At 38.8% G+C, this 21,335-nt stretch overlaps 1 long non-coding RNA gene across 1 annotated transcript in view; it reads left to right on the plus strand.

Moving 5' to 3' along the window:
* The window catches only part of LOC111770094 (uncharacterized), a 77,685-nt gene extending 73,967 nt beyond the window's left edge, over positions 1-3,718 (plus strand). Inside the window, exon 3 of the long non-coding RNA XR_002803049.2 lies at positions 3,351-3,718. This is a non-coding gene — a long non-coding RNA (uncharacterized lncRNA). The remainder of the gene's footprint in view (positions 1-3,350) is intronic.
* Positions 3,719-21,335: the final 17,617 nt, after the last annotated feature.

The following is a 21,335-nucleotide window of genomic DNA, read 5'->3' on the forward strand; positions in this document are numbered from 1 at the left end:
AAATTCGTACATTCTAGCCACTCCTGAAAATGATCTTACTACCTTGCAATTCATGGTACACAAGCACTCAGTGAAATGCAGTGAGGCCCTGTTATAAAGCGTCTTGCCGTGGAGGGGGTTATGTTACAGACAAGGCCACACAAGGCAATGATTGAAGCCACTTGGAGACTTGTGATTTAGGATGGAGGAAACCCAGGGGGCATATGGAAGCTCTCAAAGTAATTCTGTAAACTCCTACATTTACTGAACATCAGCCATGTTCCAGGCCATGTGCCACACTCGGCTCAGTGCTAACATAAATAACACACAATCCCTTCCTGGGAGTTGCTCAGGGTTGAAATTAAGCTGTTTTTCCTAAATGAAAAATTTTTAAAAATTTTTATTACGAATACAGTAGCACATATTATAAACTCAGAAAATCTGAAATAAATCCTTGGTATAACTAGTGCAATCATGAGAATCTGCTTTTTTCCCTATTTACAACTCTACTTTATAGTTTTGCAAGTGATATTGGTCACCTTCGATGTTTAAAAAGGAATTTCTGAAGTCCCAACAAATGATTCCGGTCTTAATTTATGAGTTATATGAGAAATTTTTTTTAAAAGACCACAATTTTTCTCCAGAGTGTAGATCTTATGGTTAAGGAATAGAGGCTGGAGAAGAAGCAAGATTTTGATCTTCCCCGTTTTGTAAGAGAACGGGAGGATTCTGCGCGCCTCAAGAGGGGAGTTTTTCTGCCCAGGAGGGAAGTTCTCTTTCTCCCTCCCTGCAGGTTCAGCCCTGCCTTCAGTGGAGCTCAGACCCTGCAGGTGGAAATAGAACACGAGCAATTAAATAATCACTCTGTGAGCTCTACGGAGAAAAGGTGAAATGCTAGGCATCGACAGACACGAAATCAGAATAAAAACTGCTTTCACTGAAATTATAAGGTGCATCCTGTTTCTTATCAACCTGTCCCAGCTAAGAGAAGAGACTAATCTCAGAGGAAAAACAAAATGAATGACACTTATGGTGGCCAGGCCTAGACAAGGCATCTTAAGAACAAGCAAAAAAAAGCCACTTCGGGGAGAAAGTAAGGCTCCACTTTACAGCCTCTGAAGAGGAACTTTTAATGTTTTTTTCTCTTACCAGCACACTCATTCTCTTCTCAAGAGTTCATTTCAATCCTTCCTGCTACCGTCATTATTTTTGTTCCTCACTAAGAAAGCTTTATGGTTTAAAAGTCATTTCAGACTAAAGTTAAAGATCAGTCTTGTCCCAAGCTTTTCCTCACTTGTCTCATGGTGTATTCTCTTTAGAAAAGTGTAAGTGGTGAACATAATAAGAAAATGAGGGGCTGGCTCCGTGGCCGAGTGGTTAAGTTCGCACGCTCCGCTGTGGCAGCCCAGGGTTCGGATCCTGGGCGTGGACATGGCACCGCTTGTCAGGCCACGTTGAGGCAGCATCCCACATGCCACAACTAGAAGGACTAGCAACTAAGATGTACAACAACTGTGTACAGGCGGGGTTTGGGGAGATAAAGCACACACACAAAAAAAAATTGGCAACAGTTGTTAGCCCAGGTGCCAATCCTTAAAAAAAAAAAGAAAAAAAGAAGATTGGCAACAGTTTTAGCCCAGGTGCCAATCTTAAAAAAAAAAAAAAGAAAAGAAGTTAGAATTATTACAGTTATCCTTTTTATTTTAAATGAATATCAACTTTAAAAGCCTAGAGTAGCATTTCTCAGATTGGATGGCTGGCATTATCATCATCTGGGGATTATTATTTTTTATAACAGCTATGTTGAGAAACAATTCACATAGCACACATTTCACCTATTCAAAGTGTACATTTCAGTGGCTCTTAGCATATTTACAGAGTTACACAACCATCAACACAATCAGTTTTAGAACATTTTCATCATCCCCGAAAGAAACCCCCTACCCACTAGGAGGTACTCTCTATTTCTCTCCAATCTCCACAGCTCCAGGCAACAACTGTCTACTTCCTGTCTCTATGGGTTTGCTTATCTGGGACATCTTTATATAAATGGAATCCCAAAATATGATTTTTGTGACCGAGTTCTTTCACTTAGCACAGTGTTTTGAAGGTTTGTCTATATTGTAGCATCTACCAGTACTGCATTTCTTTTTATTACTGAATAATATTCCACTGTATGGATACACCATATTTTATTCATCCATTTATCAGTTGGCAGACATTTGGATTGTTTTCACTTTGGGGCACCATGAATAATGCTGCTGAAAACATTTTCGTACCAGATGCTTTGCAGACAGATGTTTTCAATTCTCTTGGGTACATATCTAAGGAGGCAATTGCTGGCTTATCTGGCAACTCTCTGTTTAACCTTTAGGGGAGTTCCAGACTGTTTCCAAAGTGGCTGCACCATTTTACATTCCCACAGCAGTGTGTGAAGATTTTAATTCCTCCCATGCTTGCCAACACTTGTTATTATCTATCTTTTTGAATAGAGCTCGCCTAGTGGGTATGAAGTAGTATCTCATTGTGGTTTTGATTTGCACTTCCCTGATGGTTGGGATTATTGTTAAATGCATATTCCTGGGCTATGAACTGATCCTGAATTAGAATCTATGAGTCTGCATTTTACTGAGGTTCATGTATCAGTTATTTGTTCCTACATAACAAATATTTATCATCTCTCACAGTTCCTGTGGGTCAGATATTTGGGAGAGGCTCGGCTGTGTCTGGTGTGGTGTCTCATAAGGTTCGGTTAGACATGATCCAGGGCTGCAGAAATTTGAAGGCTTGACTTGGACAGGAAGATCCACTTCCAGGGCGTGCTTCACGGGCAGGCAATCTGTGCAGTGAAACAGGGCACCACACTCAGAAGCATTTCACACACTTGGTTTAATGCACTGCTGTTGTCATCTTGAAATTCTTAATAACTTGTTGTCTTTGAACTTGTGCTTTGTGAGTAAAGTCCCATGGGACAAGGAAGCGTGTGTGAGCAGAGGAGATAGGTGCAATATGTGTGTCTGTGTTCCTTGGGGCTCTGTTTGCATATGATCATTGTAATACCCATGAGCATAGCATTTTGAAGGACCCATGATGTGTGGGAGTTCAATGAGACTCCAAGGAAGTACAAAGTAAGCATGTTATGCTTCTTACTGAGTAAATGGGAGTGCTGACTGTCCAGGAAGGCCACACTTTCTGTTAGAACCAGAGATTCCTATGAACACAATAAAGAATGTGTTTGGCCTTGAGCGTGAAAGAGGGGAAAAGAGAAGGGATAAAGCTGGTAAGATTGTAACCATCATAGGCCAATTGGTACTAGCCTTATTGTACCGTATTGTATCAATAACAACTTTGCATCAAAAACTGTTTTGCAGGGGCAACCAGCAATAGCTACAAGACATATAGCAGGAGCATGCTCAGAAGATGGAAACCTTCTTCTCAGATGACCTCGAGCTGTCTAAGAACCAAAAATTCCCAAACTACAGAACTCAATGTAAAGAGAAAGCAGAACAGGGAATCTAATAAGAAACGAGGGGCCCCTTGCTTTGTAGCACATCAGACTTATAAGACTGTTACACTCTCATCCCCCAATCAGATTCCACCAAGTTAACATTTGTATAACCACTCCCACTCCCAACTCCTTAAAAGTCTGTCCCTGCTCAGCTTGGGGAGATAGACTTGAGCCTTGCCTCCTGTCTCTTTGCAGGTCCACCATGCAATAAAGCTCTTTCATCTCTCAAAAGCTAGTGCTGTAGTATTGGTTTCTATGTGCATCAGGCAGCAAGCCTTCACTTTGTAAAAAGATGAACAGGCCATGTAGTACACAATGGGCCCCTCCCTGCTCCCTTTCAAATCTCTAGGAAAGCTACTAAACCCACCAGATGCTTTGTGGCAGTGAATCTTTTTTGTGTGAAAACGAGTGAAAGGTTTCAGTTTGGCGAATGAGTGGATATGGGGGAAAAGAGAGACACTGCAAGTGGCTGCAGATACCAGGGGTAGAGGGGACCATGAAGAGTTTAAGATTTTAGGACTAACTGAAGTCATGGTGGAAGACATTGGACTGTCACTGGTTGTGGAATGGGGGTGTTGGAGTTTGAGTCAACTGTGAGATCACCAAGGGTCGTGGAAACCTGTTTAGATTGTTTTACTTATAAATTCTGCATGGTGGACATAATGTATGGCTTCTTGACTCCAAACAAATAATGCCTACTTAACATTTATCTTCCATAGTTAGACATCCTTGTGATAAAAATTTTGTGCATGCCTGCATCTTTATGAGGCATGTGGAAATGAGGCTCATTTTCTACACAGGAAGAATTAGAATATCCCATATTCTGAATTAAGTGTGTCATGTTGCTTGGGTGTCCATAAGTTCTCAAGTTTGGGTTGCTGTTTTGGGCAGGTTTGGACCAGGTACCACAATGCTGAGCCTAAGTGAAATCCATTGATCCTCCAACCCCAGTGTTAGCTAAACCCTAGGCACAGAGGGAAGGAGGAAGGCCTTGCTGAGGCTGTGGGAGAGCTATGTGGGACTAACATCTACGTGAAATATTGGCCTCTGAGGAATAAGAGGCAAAAGGGAAGGGGGACTGGAATGTTCTGGTCTCTAGGTGAAATTGCCACCGAATCTTGGCATGGCTTGCCCTGCAGCCCACCATCATTCACTAATTGGCAGAATTTCCTCTTTGTTATGCTGGCTCTATTGAAAACCTACTGCAGGAGCAAATCTGCTTGTCAAAGCACTGGCTCCAATGAGGCAGAGACTCTTCAACCTGCATGGCTTTTATGCCTGAAAAACACTGGGTGCAGCCGAACACTGTGCGCAGCCAGGATGAGGCAGAGGATCTCACCTCCATTCAGCACAGGCTTATTTGACAAGCCCTTGCCTCGCTGTTTCAAGTGACCAGCAGAAAGACACCCACACTGTAGCTCTGCACCAGAAGTGTTTCTTCTTACACACAAATTGAAAGAGTAGATAGCTTAGAAAGAAAACTGTTCTTGCAATTTATTTTATATTTCAAAATCAGTGGATTATTTGTTTGGGGGATGCTTATTATTATTTTAACCTGTGTTACGTTAAAGTAGCTATATATTTGGCTTTATATATATTTTTAATTTAATTATGCGTGTGCTCTGACCTGCAGTACCATATAACTCAACATGTACTTTGGCTTCCAGACACATCTACCCAGCTGTTTACTCAACCCTTCAGTTTGGATGCCTAAAAGGCATCTCAAACTAAACACATCTAAAACCAAACTCTTAATTTCTCCTACACTCCTGTCTCAGCCATCCTGCCAAACCTGTCTTCATCATCACTAAATGGTACCTCCATTCATTCTGTCACTCAGGCCAAAATCTCTGATCAACCCTTGTACTCTGCACTTGACCAACCTTTGCCTGGGAGGATCCTCACCAAGATCCACATACCTCATTCCCTCAGGTCACTCATGTCTCTGGTCAAATTTTATCTTACCAGAGAGGCCTTCTGTGACCCTCCCTGTCTGCTACCTTGTCATTTTCCTCTTCTTATCTACTTTATTTTTCCATAGCATATCACCATATAAGAAGTTATATATTTGTTTCTTTACTTCTTGTCTGTGTTCTCTTACTAAAATGTAAGCTTGTTGAGGATAGGGATATTCTTTTGCTCATTGCTATATGCACAACACAGGAAGATCCTTACATATAGTAGGTGCTTAATAAATATTTGTTGAATGAATTAATGAGCAAATAAATGAAAGAATTGTTTGAGTGTAGATCCAAAAGGTGATTATCCAGGGTTTAGTGTTAACCAGCAGGTAAACTGAAGTCATGCTTTGAGGAGACACAGCAAATGAAATTTAATGGGAATCTCTGCAGAGGACTACTTAAATGGTGATTTCTTGGGATATTTTCTCTTTGGCTATTCTTAAGTCTTAAGGAAAAATAGAAAAAATAATGTACAATTTTAGTTAAGAAATATTTACTGAGGATTTTCTCAGTGCGTGCTGTCGTGAGGGACATAAATATAATGCAGACACAATTCTTTCTTTCAAGGATATTGCAGTCTTACATTACTACAACACTAAATTGATCCACTGTGGTGAAAAATCCTCAAATGTCTTAATCCTCCACTTAACAAAAATAAATTATAATTGCGTAATTACCTCATTGTTATATTAAAAAAAGAAACACATATAAATAATTCAAATACAGAAAGGTTATAAAAAAGAAAGGAACAAATTACCTCGAATATCAATACCAGAAATAACCAGTGTTACTGGGCGAACATGACATAGATAAAAGAAATCATAGAAGTTCTTTAGAAAGAGAGGGAAAGAAATAGGTTGATAAGATGGGATAATGCTATACATGGTGTTTTACAAATGAGAAGTGACTAATGTTCCTTGATTTAACAGAATAGAAAAAAATAAAGTGCAACAGAAAGAATAGTTAATTCTTACAAAAATCTTTCTTCCCTCCTTAAGGTATTGATTTCTAAAAGGTCCTTTTAAGTAAGAAATTGCCCCACGAAGACCAGTAAGATGTTGGGGTGTGTGTAGCTAGTTGTGCTGCTGACAGAATCACTTGCTATGAAACAGGCAGAATAGCCATGCTGCTATCCTCCCCCTCATACCTACTGTTTGTTTTTTTTTTTCATTTTCAGGGTTTTTTTTAAATCACAGTTTATAACTGTTGCTTTCTATGTTGTGAACATAGTCCTCCCAGTTCTTATTTTTACCTCTATATTAAGATGGATCCAGTGCTCTTAACAATGAATTCCTAGTAGCTGAATTCTTTCCTTCAGCTCCACTTGGCTAGAGTTTTGGCATCAAGTAGAATTTTTTTTCCCCAAGAAGGGCTCCTGGGTGCTATGTTTTCAGACTTCTTTCATATTTGAGAATGTCTTTTGTTTTCAAACTTGAGTGGCAACTTGACTAGGCCAAATTTTTGTTTCTCAAAGAATGGTGTGGCTATTGCTACACTGTCTCTGATGTTGAATTCTGCTGTGAGATATCCAAGGACAACTTGATATTTGCCCCCTTTTGTTCCTTCAGAAATTTTTCTTCATATTTTTTCTTTTTAATAGACTTTATTTTTCAGAGCAGTTTTAGGTTAACAGAAAAACTGAGCAGAAAGTACAGAGTTCCCCTATGCCCCTCCCACCCCCAGGCATAGCCTCCCCCACTATCAACATTCCCCGCTAGAGTGGAACATTTGTTACTATCAGTGAACCTACACTGACACACCGTTATCACCCAAAGTCCATAGTGTACATTAGGGTTCATTCCTGGTGTTGTAAATTCTACAAGTTTGGACAAATGTATAACGATATGTATCTACCATTATAACTTCAAAAAATATATATAGTTATAACTATATATAGTTATAAAATAGTTTGACTACCCAGGAAAGCCTCTACGTTCTGCCTATTCACCCCTCTCTCCCCTCTAGCTCCTGGCAACCACTAATATTTTTACTGTCTCATAGTTTTGCCTTTTCCAGAATGTCGTATAGTTGGAATCATACAGTATATATCCTTTTCAGATTGGCTTCTTTCACTTAGCAATATGCATTTAAGTTTCTTCCATGTCTTTTCATGATTTGATAGCTCATTTGTTTTTAGTGCTGAATAATATCTTTCCTCATTTTTAAAATTAAAAAAATATAATCAGAGGTATCTGAATGTTATTATTCTATATGTCTTTTTTTCTTGGTGTAAGGTGTGACCTTTAAATTTTACTATTGTTTCATATTTGACACATAGAAACATAGTAATAAAATAAACTGCTTTAAACTTTCCACTAGATTAGATCAGAATTTTTCCAGGATCATTGCATCTACCAATGTTCTCTGCTATCATAGCCCATTATCGATCTCACAGAGATAAACACTATCTTGAATTTTGTGTTTATCATTCCTTTGTTTTGTATGAAGACTTTCATCATGTATTTATAAATATATTCTTCTAAACTATAGATGATTTAGTTTTGTGTGTTTTATAGAAATAAATTCACAATATATGTATATCATCTTCTAGAACTTGGTTTTTCACTCACTATTATTTTTTTGAGAATTATTATTTTATTATTATCAACCACCTTGTTGCATAATATTCCGTTGTGTGAACATGGCCTGATTCCATTCTCCTGAGGACAGGCACTTGGGATGTTTCCAGTTTGTCTTACTATAGACAGTGCTGCTATGAGCGCTTTTTTATTTCTATCACGCTGCACAGGTGCAACAGTTTCTCTGAGGGGGTACAACGAGGAGTGGAATTGATGGATTGCAGGTCATGTCAACATTTATTTTAAAAGACAATTCCAAATTGTTTTGCAAAGAGTTCTTACTAATTTACATTCCCACCAGCAGTATAGAAAGTATGTGTTTTCCATATTCTTGCCAATACTTGGTATTTCAGACTTACTTTTTGCCGTTTTAGTAGATGGAAAATAGCACTTCTTTGTGGTTTTAGTTTGCATTTTCCTGGTTGCTAATGAGGCTGGGACTTTCTCAAATGTTTGTCCATCCTTGTTTCCTCTTCTAAGAAATACGAGTTCATGTCATTTACCCATTTTCCTATTTAGTTGTTTTTCTTTTTAACTGTATAGGTCTTTTTATATATTGGTTATATTCCTTACAAATATTTTCTCTTCTTTCAAAGATCAGCTTTTCGCTTTTTTTATTGTACTCTTTCTCTGAAAGATAGAAATTCTTAATTTTAATATACACAAATTTATCAATCTTTTCTTTGATGTTTAGCACTTTTTTTATTTAAGAAATTTTTTTCCTTATTCCAAAGTCAAAAAGATATTCCTTGATCTTTTCTTCAAAATGTTTTAAAGTTTTGTCTTTCACATATAACCCTTTAATCCATCTGGAAATGATCCTGTATATAGTATGAGATAGAGACACAATTCATTTTTTCCCACCTAGATAACTAATTGTCTCAGCAACGTTTACCAAATAGTATCTCTGTCACATATTAAGTACTGATAAATGTCTGTGTCTGTTTCTGGGCTTTCTCTTCAGTTTGTAATAGTGGCTGCACCAATACCACACTGTCATAATTAGTACAACTTTATAATAAGTCTTGTTGTGGGGTGGGGCAAATCCTCCTGCCGTATTGTCCATTCTTGGCTTTTTGTTCTTTGATAGACATTTTAGAAACAACTTTTCAAGTAGCTCTAAAAATTCTATTGAGGACTTTTTCTTTTTTACTGGAAGATTGGGAAGAATTGTAATCTTTATGATATTGGATCTTTCTATCTATACCTGATACATTTCACAATGTAAGTCTTCTTTAAAGTCTTTCCATAAGTTTTGTAATTTCTCCAAACAAGTTCTGCATGGTATTTGTTAGATTTATTTCCAAGGATCTTATATTTTTTCATAGCTATTTTAAATGTAGTGTAGTTTTAAAAATAAAAGAGTTTAGCTGGTATTTAAAAATGCAATTAATGTTTGTATATTGATCTTATAAATGCCCTTTAGCTTTATTCTCTTATTTATTCTAATAAATAATGTAAATCATCAATATGCAAATAATGATCACTTTGTTACTCCCTTCCTAATCTTTATGCCTTTAATTTTTCCTTCTTGTCTTATGGAACTGACAAGGACCTTCAATAAATGTTGAATGTAAGCAGTGATAGTGAGCATCCTTGTCGCAGTCTCAGTTTTAAAGGGAGTACTTCCAGTATTTCTCCATTGAGAATGAGGTTTTCTCTACGTATTTTAAAATAATCTTTATTAGAATAAAAATGTTTTCATCTATTCCTGGATTGCTAAGTTATTTTTTACCTGAATAGATGTACTTTATCAAATGATTATTCTTCGCCTGAGGAATTGGTCTATGGCTTTTCTTCTTTAATTCATTAACCTGGTGAATTACGCTTATAATTTTTCATTTGTGAAGCTACTCTTGGCCTTCCTAGGATAAACTCAGTTATATCTGTGATGTAATAGCATCTTTATATGCTGCTGATTTTAGCTTGATAATATTCAGTTTAGGGTTTTTACATCTATGTTCACAAAAAAAGTAATATAGTTATAAACAACTCACCAGTTTGTGTTTTACAGTTAGTATGTATTGTTGGTTGACTCCAGGATTTGTACGGTGACAAATATTTAATAGCCACTCAACAGATAGTTTTGATATTGATGATGAAAGTATTAGAGTTGACAGAGTGTCTTTCTATATCAGAAAAATGCCACTTTAGGACTGTGGTTTAGAAGATAAGGGGATGTCTTCTCTGATTAACGAGCCCATCGTAGACACTGTCAGTGTCTCCTCACAGCAAGACACCACAGCAAGTCTTCATGTCTCACAGCATCTATGTGGCCAAGAGAGAATAAAAATATTTTCAAAGCATGATAATATTTCTAAGTTTCTGAAATACTACAGTGAAAATTATTTTAGGGAGTGGGATGTCCTTGTTCACAGAACAGAATTTCCTAATTTTAAATGGAATAGCCTGTCTCTCCAAAAATATATTTCACTGAAAGTCCCCAGTGCTGCAGAGGAAATTCAAAGGGACAGGATAATGGATGGTTCCCTCAATTCAGTGTGTCACTTGTTACCACAATAATTACACTCACTGTCCTCCTCATGTTCCTTGTCTTTCACCTTGCCTCAAACATCAGAATTCATATTTGTTTTCAAACTGATTTTATATATGATCTACAATAGGAATCATCTAATTTCACGGACTTAGTTATAGTACTTACTATAACACTGGTCTTTCTTCATTTTTCTTTGATTTAATCATCATTTCAGAACTTAATATTATTGTTCTCTCTGCCATCACTTTTTTACTATGTTATAATATTCCTTTATGACTTGCTTTCACATACCAAACAGTATGTGATGAACCAAAAATCAATACTATAAAATGATGAAGCAACTCCAAAATAGACAAAAAAAAACAACAACAAAAACCAAAGAAAATGTATAAGTCAGAAAAATAAACACAGATCTACAGGCTGCATGGTAATACAGTTTGAGGATTCAGATTTTTTTTACAAGTAACGATGACCTTGAAATGAAGAAATAGCAAGAAAAACCAAAAGAACAAATGGGCCATGAAATTTTATCTCTTGCAAGAGGAGAGAATAATTTACATTAGTGTCCTCCAAATATATTATTTTTACCCTTCAGCTTATATGAGAATTAGAGAGGCTAACAAGTGAATTGATTTTGCCATGATAAAAATAGAAGAGGAACCATGTGGTAGGAACGGGTCTTAGGCTGTCACTCTGATGAAATGGCCAAACCTGGAGATATCACTGAACATGGAACATGATGAAAGTCATTTAAATTCTAGTGCTGAAACAAAGAGTAAGAAACAGAAAGTCTTCAAATGAGATGTACTGTAAGGGTCGATTTTACTCATTTGTGAGGTATACCATGTGAAGGGACATGCCACATTGCAGTGTTTGTCTTGATCGACTGTCATGGGTAATTTATTTTTAAGAGTCTTGCACTGTGTCTATCTAAGTATGTGATTCACCATATGGCAACTCCAGTTCTGGATGCTAATAATCCACATTTCTGTTACTGATGTATTTTATTAGTTATTTATCCAACACGCTCACTTCTATCCAACTGTAGGGCAGAATAATGACAGTGATCCCAGGGAGTTGCATGTAAATAAAAAAAAATGTTTTCAAATATTGATGGCAGCTCAAGGCACCCAGCATAAAGCTCCTCAAATGCTCATTCACTTTAAAGAATCAACTGATACTGAAGTAGCTTCTTTTACTTTCTGCGCTTCTACAATAGCTTTGGAGTATTAATAAACCTTCGTGGATAGCCCATTACACGTAGCCAAGGAAGGACTTTCAAAGGAGTCCACACATTTAAATTAACATTTGGCCTTCTAACTCCACAAGAGGTCATAGAATTTTAAGTGGGACTTTATCGGTTTGTTCTGTGCCCTGTATAATTCCCTTGGATTTTAATGAAACATTAGAGCTGATAAAACACTGAAAAGCACTTGACCTAGAAAGAATATTGAAAAGTCCACCTTTATATCTCATTGGTACCACACCCATAGTCACCTGAGTTTTTCATGAATATTTTAGTGGATGCCACTGAGAACATATTACAAAGACCAGGGAAAAGACACTCATACACACTCCTTATACCATGACGCTACGTAAGCCATTATCCCCTGATTATAGGTGCCACTTCCAGGCAGATGGGAGAGTAAGGAATAATCCTGAATTAACTGAATTAATATCTGAAGTTACTGAATTATTGCAGAATGGATTAAGGTTACTTTTTCCCCTGTAATCGAATATAATGAAGTTTAAACTAGAGATTAAGTTGAGTTATAGAAAAATAAAGAACATTATTTTTTCCCCACACACATGGATGTGACCAAAAAAATTAAAATTTACTACATTTTCTTTTGACTTGAGTATTAGTTATCTATTGCTACATAACAAATTACCCAGCCAAAGTGGCAACTTAAAACAATTATAAACATTTACGTCACATAGTTTCTGTGGTTCAGGAATTCCAGAGTGGCTCAGCTGGGTGTTGAGTGGTTCTGGGTCAAGGTCTATCAAGAGGCTGCTGTCAATACGATGATTGGGACTGTAGTCATCTAAATGATTGACTGGAGTCGGAGGGTCTGATTCCAAGATGGCTGACTTAATCCCTGGAAAGTCGGTGCCGGCTGTTGGCAGGAGGCTCAGCTCCTCACACATGTACCTTATCGTAAAGCTGCTGAAGGGTCTTCATGACACGGTAGCTGAATTCCTCCAGAGTGAATAATTCAAGACAGCACAAGTTGAAGCCATACGTCTTTTATTATCTAGATCTGTTATCTAGAAGTCACCTACCATCATTTTCACAATATCCTATTGGTTACAATTGGTCAACCCTATTTACTGAGAGAGGTGAGGATCGTTGGAGGACCCCTTATAGCACAGTTAACACAATTTGCAAACTAGAACTACATGTTGTTTAGAAGGCATTTCAGCAGTAACTATAAACATCGAAACGGTATTTCAAAGCATTTATGTTCAGATCAGCACACCCAGTCAAACAGTCTGAGAACTCTGTTTTGTATTGTTTTCCTGTTAGTACAACACCATCTGATAAAAATAACAGGATTTTCCATGGAACATAGCTCCTTTTTTCCGCTCCACAGTCTAGTGCAAATGTCATTTTACCAGCCTTTACATAATGCTAAAGCACAGATTCCTTGTTAAAAGTCACACAGTGTGTTAGAGAGGAACAAGGCTCTGGCTGAAGTTATTGCACACACATGGAGCATTTCATCTACGTTTCGTTGTTACTACAAACAAGAGGCAATGAAACAGGAAGGATGGAATTAAATGTCTGAGTTAAAGAAAGAAATGCGCCCGTCATAACTGGTTGGCAGTATTGTAAAATACAGACTTTTACTCCCAGGTAAAATAGGTTGTGAAAGGCAGGTAAGGAGGGAGGAATAAAACAAAGATGGGCCTCCAACAGGGCCTTCTAATTTTACAAATGAGGAAACTAAGGCCCAGCAAGTCTAACTGACTTATCCGAAACTACACAGTGGATTAACCAGTTACATATGCACAGGTGATTTCACAGGCCTGACCTCTCTTCTCTTAACTAATTTTGTATTTATACAACATCAAATGACAGATCAAAAGAAGAACAAAGTTGAGTTGAATCAGTGATTATCACCTAGACAAATAACAAAAGTGATTGCTTGGTGGACTTCAACTATTTTTTATTTTTTAGAAGCAGAAATTTGGTCAAACAACTTTGCATTGTGAAGACAACACAAATCACTAGATGAAATCTTTTTTTCTAATTCCCAAACTTTAACTCAAGGTACTGTTAAACAAACATTTTGGCGCTCTTTGCAAGACATTGCTCCAGAACAAAATATTTCTGTTTCTTTTTACTTGTAAAAATGCTCTGATTTTTAATATAATTTTAAATATAAAGGAAACCTCTTTCATGTAGGAAGCACAAATCATAGAAAATAATTTCACGTTCTGCCCAAAATTCTGATCAGATGAAACTGTTATCCTTTAGCTGAATGTCTCTTTGGCATTCAGGTGGCATTTTACAAGTGTGTTTCAAGCATTGTTTTGCAAACTGCAGTGTGACTCATTGCCTTTTCAACTCTGCATAGTCTGCTCCTCTTTAGTGTGCAAAACTTTCGGATTGTCGTAGTTTTATTTTCACGCCACGTTACCCTAGAAAACGTTCTTCCAAACAAAAATTGTTGTTAAAAGGAAGAAGATGCAGTGTTTATCTTGGGTTCTTGTGAATGAAAATAATTCCTAATACTCTATGGCTTGGTTTAGAAATGTCACTGCTCACATGGAAACTGAATTAGCATATGCTAGATGGCAACTCTTAGTTGCTAGGACAAGATGGAAGAGGTCCTTGGACTAATTGATTAGAAAATGTGAAAATTAATGGGCACTGTAGATGAAGAAACACAGTAATATACACAGGCACCTGAACGTCTTTATAAAATCAAACATTTATTAAGCACCTACCACGGATTGAGCGTCTACCAGTGATCGTGGATGGTGCTGTTATTAGAGGTTCAAGATTGGTTTTAGGGTTTGAATTTTATTACTCACTTCTTCTATCCTCCAGATTTTATGTTAAATGTATTAAACACAGAACACAGAAGGAAAAATAGCCAACTATCTTAGAAAATACTCACTAATCAGGGCTCTTCTAGAAAAGGCTTGACAGCATGGCTAAGGCCAAGAGGCTTAAATAAGTTTCAGCCTTTATCATACCCACCAACCTCCACCCCACTGGAAAGCTGACTCAAAACACACCCACCAGTGCCAGTGACACAGAAACAAGAAAGAAGTTAAAAAAAATCATGCTGTTATCACCAATGCCTACTGTTTAACTGCCAAGGGTACCCAGCCCCTACTTCTGTGGACTGATAAACTGATGAGAGGCTGTCCTATGAGATGAAAGAGAGCAAAGAAGAAAGGTCTTGGGTTCCTCGTATGGGGAAAAGGCCCTGGGGCAGCCTGCCTTTGTAAGGTGGGTCAAGAGCCCTGCCCAGGTAGCCCTACTGTTTGAGAAGAGAAAGAAAGCCCCATGGGAGAAGGCAGGAAGCGAAAGTGAGAGCAAGGGACCAGCCCTGAGAAAACTGCCACCAGATGCAGAAGACATTGGTCATTGATACTCGTCTGCTCTCAAGGCAATGACCCCACCCATCAGTGAATGTGACCCAATGAAAGTCAGGCACAGAGAAAGAAAAAATTCTCTTTGATAAGGAAGTCGAGTTGCCATCACTGATATTTTTTTCTATTTTCCTCTGTGTGGGGAAAAGAACCTTGGGCAGAAATTCTGTTTTCCTTTGGGCAGAGGCTAAGTCCAGGGGAGAAGAGTCTCCCATACTATCAGGTATCAAGGTGCCTCTTAACGAATTTGGAATCGGAAAGCTAGGGTTCAAGTCAAAGGCCGTCACCACCACCACCACCATCATCACGACCACTTTGCTGGATAAACATTGGCAGTTATCACCTGGAAATCTCAATTCCCTCTGAAAAACCTGAGCGTCACTCCCTACTGGCTGTGAGTGACAAAGGTGTTCTCCTCCCTGTAGGTTTGCCCAAAAACTTCTCTGGGCCAATCCTGGTAGGTCTGGGAGTCTCTTAGAGGTCTCCTATCCCCTGAAAGAAGAGGTAGGATGCAGAGGAAAGGGTCGAGAATTAGACCTTGCAGCAGAACATGTGCCTGGGGTGAGCTATTGACTTCAGGAGGCCCACTGAACAATAATTCTCTTTAAGTCCCCCTGGGAATTCCTAGGACTGGCTTCTACCTGATCTCTTAAGTGTGTTCCAGTTTTCCCAGGTATAATTGTGGCATGACCCTTCCCCTGGCTCAAAGGAAGGACCTGCTTTTCCCCTGCAGTTGTTGACTGGACCTCACTGCAAAGACACTGCTACAGGCTGGCTAGGTAGAACAGTGCACCTGCCAGGAAACGTTATGATCATCCCTTGAGCATCAGCTCCAAGTTCATCATACCCCTAGTTTAGTGTCACGTTCACCACCGGTTAGCCTCTTTTGGGCCCAGCTGCCCACCTGAGTTGGGCCTGTTGGCTCTGCCTACATGTTTCCAGCTTCCTTTCTGATTTCTACTGGTCTGCTATTGAAGTTACAGCAAGCCTCCTGTTTAAGGTTACAGTTCTCCAACCCTGACAGGTGCGCAAAAGTGATGGGCCTTTACATTGTAAGCAACCCAATAGCACCAGCCAGATATGGATGGCAGGGGTTTAAATTAGGTCATGCTCTCTACTTGAGTGCAGTATGGTTAAGAAATGTGTAAGGCTTGCTTTCAAAGAAGGCAAGCTGCTTTCTCCACCAGAAATGTTCTTGCCACATCTCAACAGCATGTCTAGGCCCTTCTTTCTGTTCAGTGCTCTCAAGCAAAGATGTTTGCTTGTTTCTTTGTAACAAGTACCTATTGCATGTCTCTATTGTTTCACTGATCATACCATATTATAACTATTGGGTTTAAGTCTATTTCTTAATTTTGCTGCACGTTTCATAAAGGTCAGGACCCTATACTAAGTATCTTGATACTGTGAGTACCTATCATTATGCTGAGGACAGAGTGGGCCTTCAATGAATGTGTTGCATGACTGGGTACACAAATGGATGAATGCATGAATGAATGAATGAATGGATCCCACAGTTAGATTGGGATATTATGGCATATAAAAGTAAAAGATCATTACACATCCTTCCCAAAGTATCACAATACTTTGGCAGACCTTTGACAAATCCCAATTTATAGGGCAAGGTATCTAAGACACCAATTTTTTCTCCCATGTTTTACATCTCTCAATCCCTGTCTTCCAGAGGGCAGTTGGGATATGCTTGTCATGGTGTGCTTGTACATCCAAAGTGGTAGGATGGGTATCCATGGTTTAGAAGGAATTCATGGAGAGGCTGGTGAATCGTTTTAAAGAAATGTGACATCACCAACACTCCTGACACCACCGAAGACAATAGTATGTGGAAACTCACAATATCTACGGCTGTGAGTGGAAAACTTTTCAGAAAAGATGGTATCTGAATATAAAGAGTTTTAAGAATATCATAACCAATTTAATTTGCTTATGTTTTCCTTTTTAAGGAATGCACAAGAGTGCTGTATCGTAATAATCTATGTCTAAATAACTCTAAAATAGCTCTCTCAATAAGAAGAAAATAAAAACTCTGAGAGAAAAACATTATGTAAATTTAATTGATAGCATCTTTTCTTTCTCAGCAATCTGTAAAATAATGGTGGTTCTTGTAGTCGATGACATTATGTTCCATGAAATATGTGGTACTTGCTGTAAAATTAGTGATTTTTTTCCTCTTTGAGGAAAAAAATGGACTGAGTAAATTATATCTGTTCTCTCTTTTGCTGAAGTAAAGGCACAGGGAGATCTGCATGTACCTTTTTCAGAGAGATAAATTTCACACTGTTACAATAAACAGAACACACCATGCTTGCAGATTCTCAGGGAAAAGTTTCTCTGCTCTGAAGTTTTGTTATTGTTTAATGTTGTTACTGAAGAAAAGAGAGGGACCTCCCCAGGGAACCCGTTAAAAGAGTCAATATATTTTTGAAAGCACTGAGAATCAGTTCCACCCTCCATACTCCCCATCTCAAAACGGATGTAAGCAAAAGAGACTATAAGCCTCTGTCCTCACCCACCCTAACTTTGAGACAGACATGAGTTTATTGCCCAAAACGTCTCTTCCTTCAAAAGAAGGTGGTTAGTCCACATCTTAGATGATCAAAAATAAAAGAATAATAACAGTAGCAAAGGAAAGTATCTTGTGTGCAGAGCTATACCATTAGTGAGAAGTAAGGAACCCATTGGATAGTCACGAAGCCTCTGCCAAGCTCTTTGTGTCTTGAACTTTCCACTTTGCTGCTTTTTTTTTAAAGAGCCAAAATTAGACCTCACCCAAGTGGACGCTAATCCTGATATTTTGGCAAGGACCAAAAATACATATTTACCTTTACTAGGTCTACCATCCCTACATTTTCTTCTCTGCTCCCCACCCAGGTGGGCCCACCCACTCCATGGCTTTCCAATTCTTCGCCTCATCCTCCACTTCCCCTCCAAAACAAACACTGGGAAGCAGTATCTGCAGAGGTATAAATGATAGCCTTTGACCACGTTCCATGGATGGTGCATTTAACAGCATCAGGTCCTGGATGTAACGCAGGCAGCACACAGCCCACTTCCAGCCCATCCAAACAGAGGAAAGTTATGACTAAAAGAATAAATAAAAGACACCCTCCCATATGAATGTGCCCCAGTGTGCAATTATAGCAAAGTCTGTAATTCCCAGCAGTATCATTTAAGTTCTTGCCTTCTCGAACTCTCATGGTAGATTGTAAAAATACTGATTTACCACCTTTCTTGGCTAGTCATCTCTGGAAACGCTCACCCCACTCCACCCGAGGCTTAATAAAAAACTGGTGTCCAAAAGGGTTATAGGTTCATCTCTAAATTCGATATTTGTCCAAGGAGAAAAAATAGTATTTGTTGTTTTGGGGGTCCAGAAAGCAAGAAAGAGGAAAGAAAATATTTGATATTCCAGGAGTGCATGTCTCAAAGCTTCAAAATTCTCTCCAGCAATATCTGTAGTCCCTGTAGCATCAGTGGCCTTTGCTCGGGGACCCACCTATTCTCCATAACTGCATAAACATGTAACCTTGTTGTATCAGAGAGAAGCAGCTACACATGCCACTGAAAAAAATTTTAATTACTATATCTCTTCTCTAAAAACCAACTGGGTTCCACAAGGGGAGGTTGGACACTACCCTGGGCAGGTTACACAGGGCAGAGAGCAGCCATGAGCCAAGGGGAGGGCGTGGGGAGGCCGTGAGGTAGTGTCTCGTCTGAAGGAAATGAAATACTGCTTGCAGAGGGCTTATTAAAAGCTTCATGCTTGAAAAATCCATAGCAAAGGCAAATCTTGGGAAGCGGTTTCCCCTTTTGCTGGTCATGTTAGCTTTATAGTTGGAAATGTGAATGCAATTTTGACATTCATATGGACTTAGGAAAAAAAAGATAGTGAAGCATGAAGCCAGTTTTTATTGAAAAAATGTGACGGGCAACAAAACTTCTCAAGTCAGCACTTTGCCGGTGACTAAGGTGCAGCCTTCTCTTCTGGGGCTTTGCATACCACCTGGTCACAGCTACAGCAAATAAAGAAGCGAAGCCGCCTGGCGACTGCGGAGGCCATGGCTTTCCTCTGAATGCTCTGACAAAATCACTAGAAATTTCCCCGATATTTCAGGACATCATACTCCCAGCAGCAGCAATACAGCTTACTGTGTTCCCCAAATTTAACTTTTAAAAATTCAACTGGGGTATTTTTTAATTTTAAAGTTAAATTTGATGTGTAGCATTTTTGAATAAGTAATTCATGCACATGGTATGAAATTCAAAAGGTATAACCAGTATAGGCTGAAATGTAGGTCTCCCCAGACTTCTCCCCAGTGATTCCAATCCCCTTCCTGGAGGCAACTCTTGTTATCTTTTCTCGCAGATCCTTCTAGACTACTACGGCATATGCAAGCATACTCGACATATAACCTTTCCTTTTCGTTTATTGTATGGGCTTTCTTTTTGGTTCACTTCAAGAGGTTTAGTAAAAAATACAATAAAATTGGTGAAATGGATAATTTTTTAAAACAATCTGATGAAATAATTTACTAGATTTAAACAGATATTTTTAAAGTATTTGCATATTGTTAAACGAGCCTTTAACCTAAAAATGCTTTTTTTCCCACATATAGGTACATCCACAATATCCCTACCAGATGAATTCCAGCGTGAGAATTTCTCTCGCGTCTCTTATTCTTCACGGGATTGTGTCTTCCATCAATGGAGCTTTCTCTTTTATCCCACTTCATTGTGATCTTTACACAGTCCCACTGATGTTCGTTGTTTCAGCCTTTCTTTGAAATTGTTAAAGTAATTGTTCAAGGTTTTCTTGATGGAGATGGCAAAAATCATGATTTTTTTAAATTGGCTGATAGAAATCAAATCATTTACCTCTGGCATCCATGGCTGATCACTGGTAAGAATGAGAGACGAGGTGTTACACTGTAGAAAGAGCACTTGCCTCGGATTTAAGTGGGTCTGATCTACTCATTCTAACCTTATTAGCATCTGGATCTCACCCAGATCTTCAAATCTCTCCAGACTTCTATTTCATTTTTTGAAATTGAAGGGAAATCACAATTAGAAATTTCCTGCTTAAACATTCTGCTTCTTGTCTGAGACTTTCCTGTGTTTTCTGCCCATATGTATCTAATTCCTAAAGTCTCAAATTAATCAGGGCAACAAGCTTCTTCTTCTTCTTAAATTAAAATGAAAAAAGTGAGCACAGTCACTGAAATTTGCTAGGTGTTCTGGACTAGATATTTGTGTCCCCCCAGAAGTCACAGGTTAAAGACCTAACCTCCTATGGGATGGTATTTGAAGGTGGGGCCTTGGGGAGGTAATTAGGTTTAGATGAGGTCATCAGGGTGGGGCCCCCAAGGTGGGATTAGTGCCCTTATAATAAGAGGATGAGACCAGAGCTCACTCTTGCTGCCATGTGAGGACACAGAGAGAAGGTGGCACTCTGCAAACTGGGAAGTGGGTCCTCGCCAGATTCTGATAATGCTGGCACCCTGATCCCAAACTTCTCAGCATCTGGAACTGTGAGAAATATATTTCTGTTCTTTAAGTCACTCAGTCTATGGTATCTTGTTATGGCAGCCTGAGCTGACTAAGACACTAGACATTTCCTCGTTTCTTCACAGCAAATAGTTAGCAACTCAAACATACGGTTTCAGCTGATGCCAATTCCTCTTTGTTTCGTTCAATCAGATAGACTCTTTCAGCATTAGCGCCTCAGAAGTGCATGTTTCATCCTGCATATGGGGTGGGGCCTGCACTTCATACAGACACTGGTCACTGGGCACATTTCCAGCTCCTGGGTCCTGCCACTGAACTCACTGAAAACTAAGAACTGGAGTAGGACAGTGACATCTGCCCACATTCGCCACACCAACCAGCCTGAAGTCTGGGTTACTGAACTGAGCCGAGCTGTGTGTGTGGGCAAAGACAAGAGGGGACAGTGGGCTGCCGAGATTGAAGCAAAGACTTATGAAAAATTCTTTCCAGGGGTTAGGCTATGGTCAGGAACCACAAACACGGCCTTTTTAAGGAGTGGAATAACACATGGAAATCCAGTATGAGGCAGCATATATTTTGTTCTTCTAATTGTTACATTTGTAACTTTGAATACGTGCTTTTCACTCAACAAATTTGTACTAAGGGCAAATTATGTTCTGGGCGTTGTTCTAGGTGCC

The sequence above is a fragment of the Equus caballus genome, chromosome 23 (assembly GCF_041296265.1).
Source record: "Equus caballus isolate H_3958 breed thoroughbred chromosome 23, TB-T2T, whole genome shotgun sequence".
In the NCBI taxonomy this organism is placed as follows: Eukaryota; Metazoa; Chordata; class Mammalia; order Perissodactyla; family Equidae; genus Equus; species Equus caballus.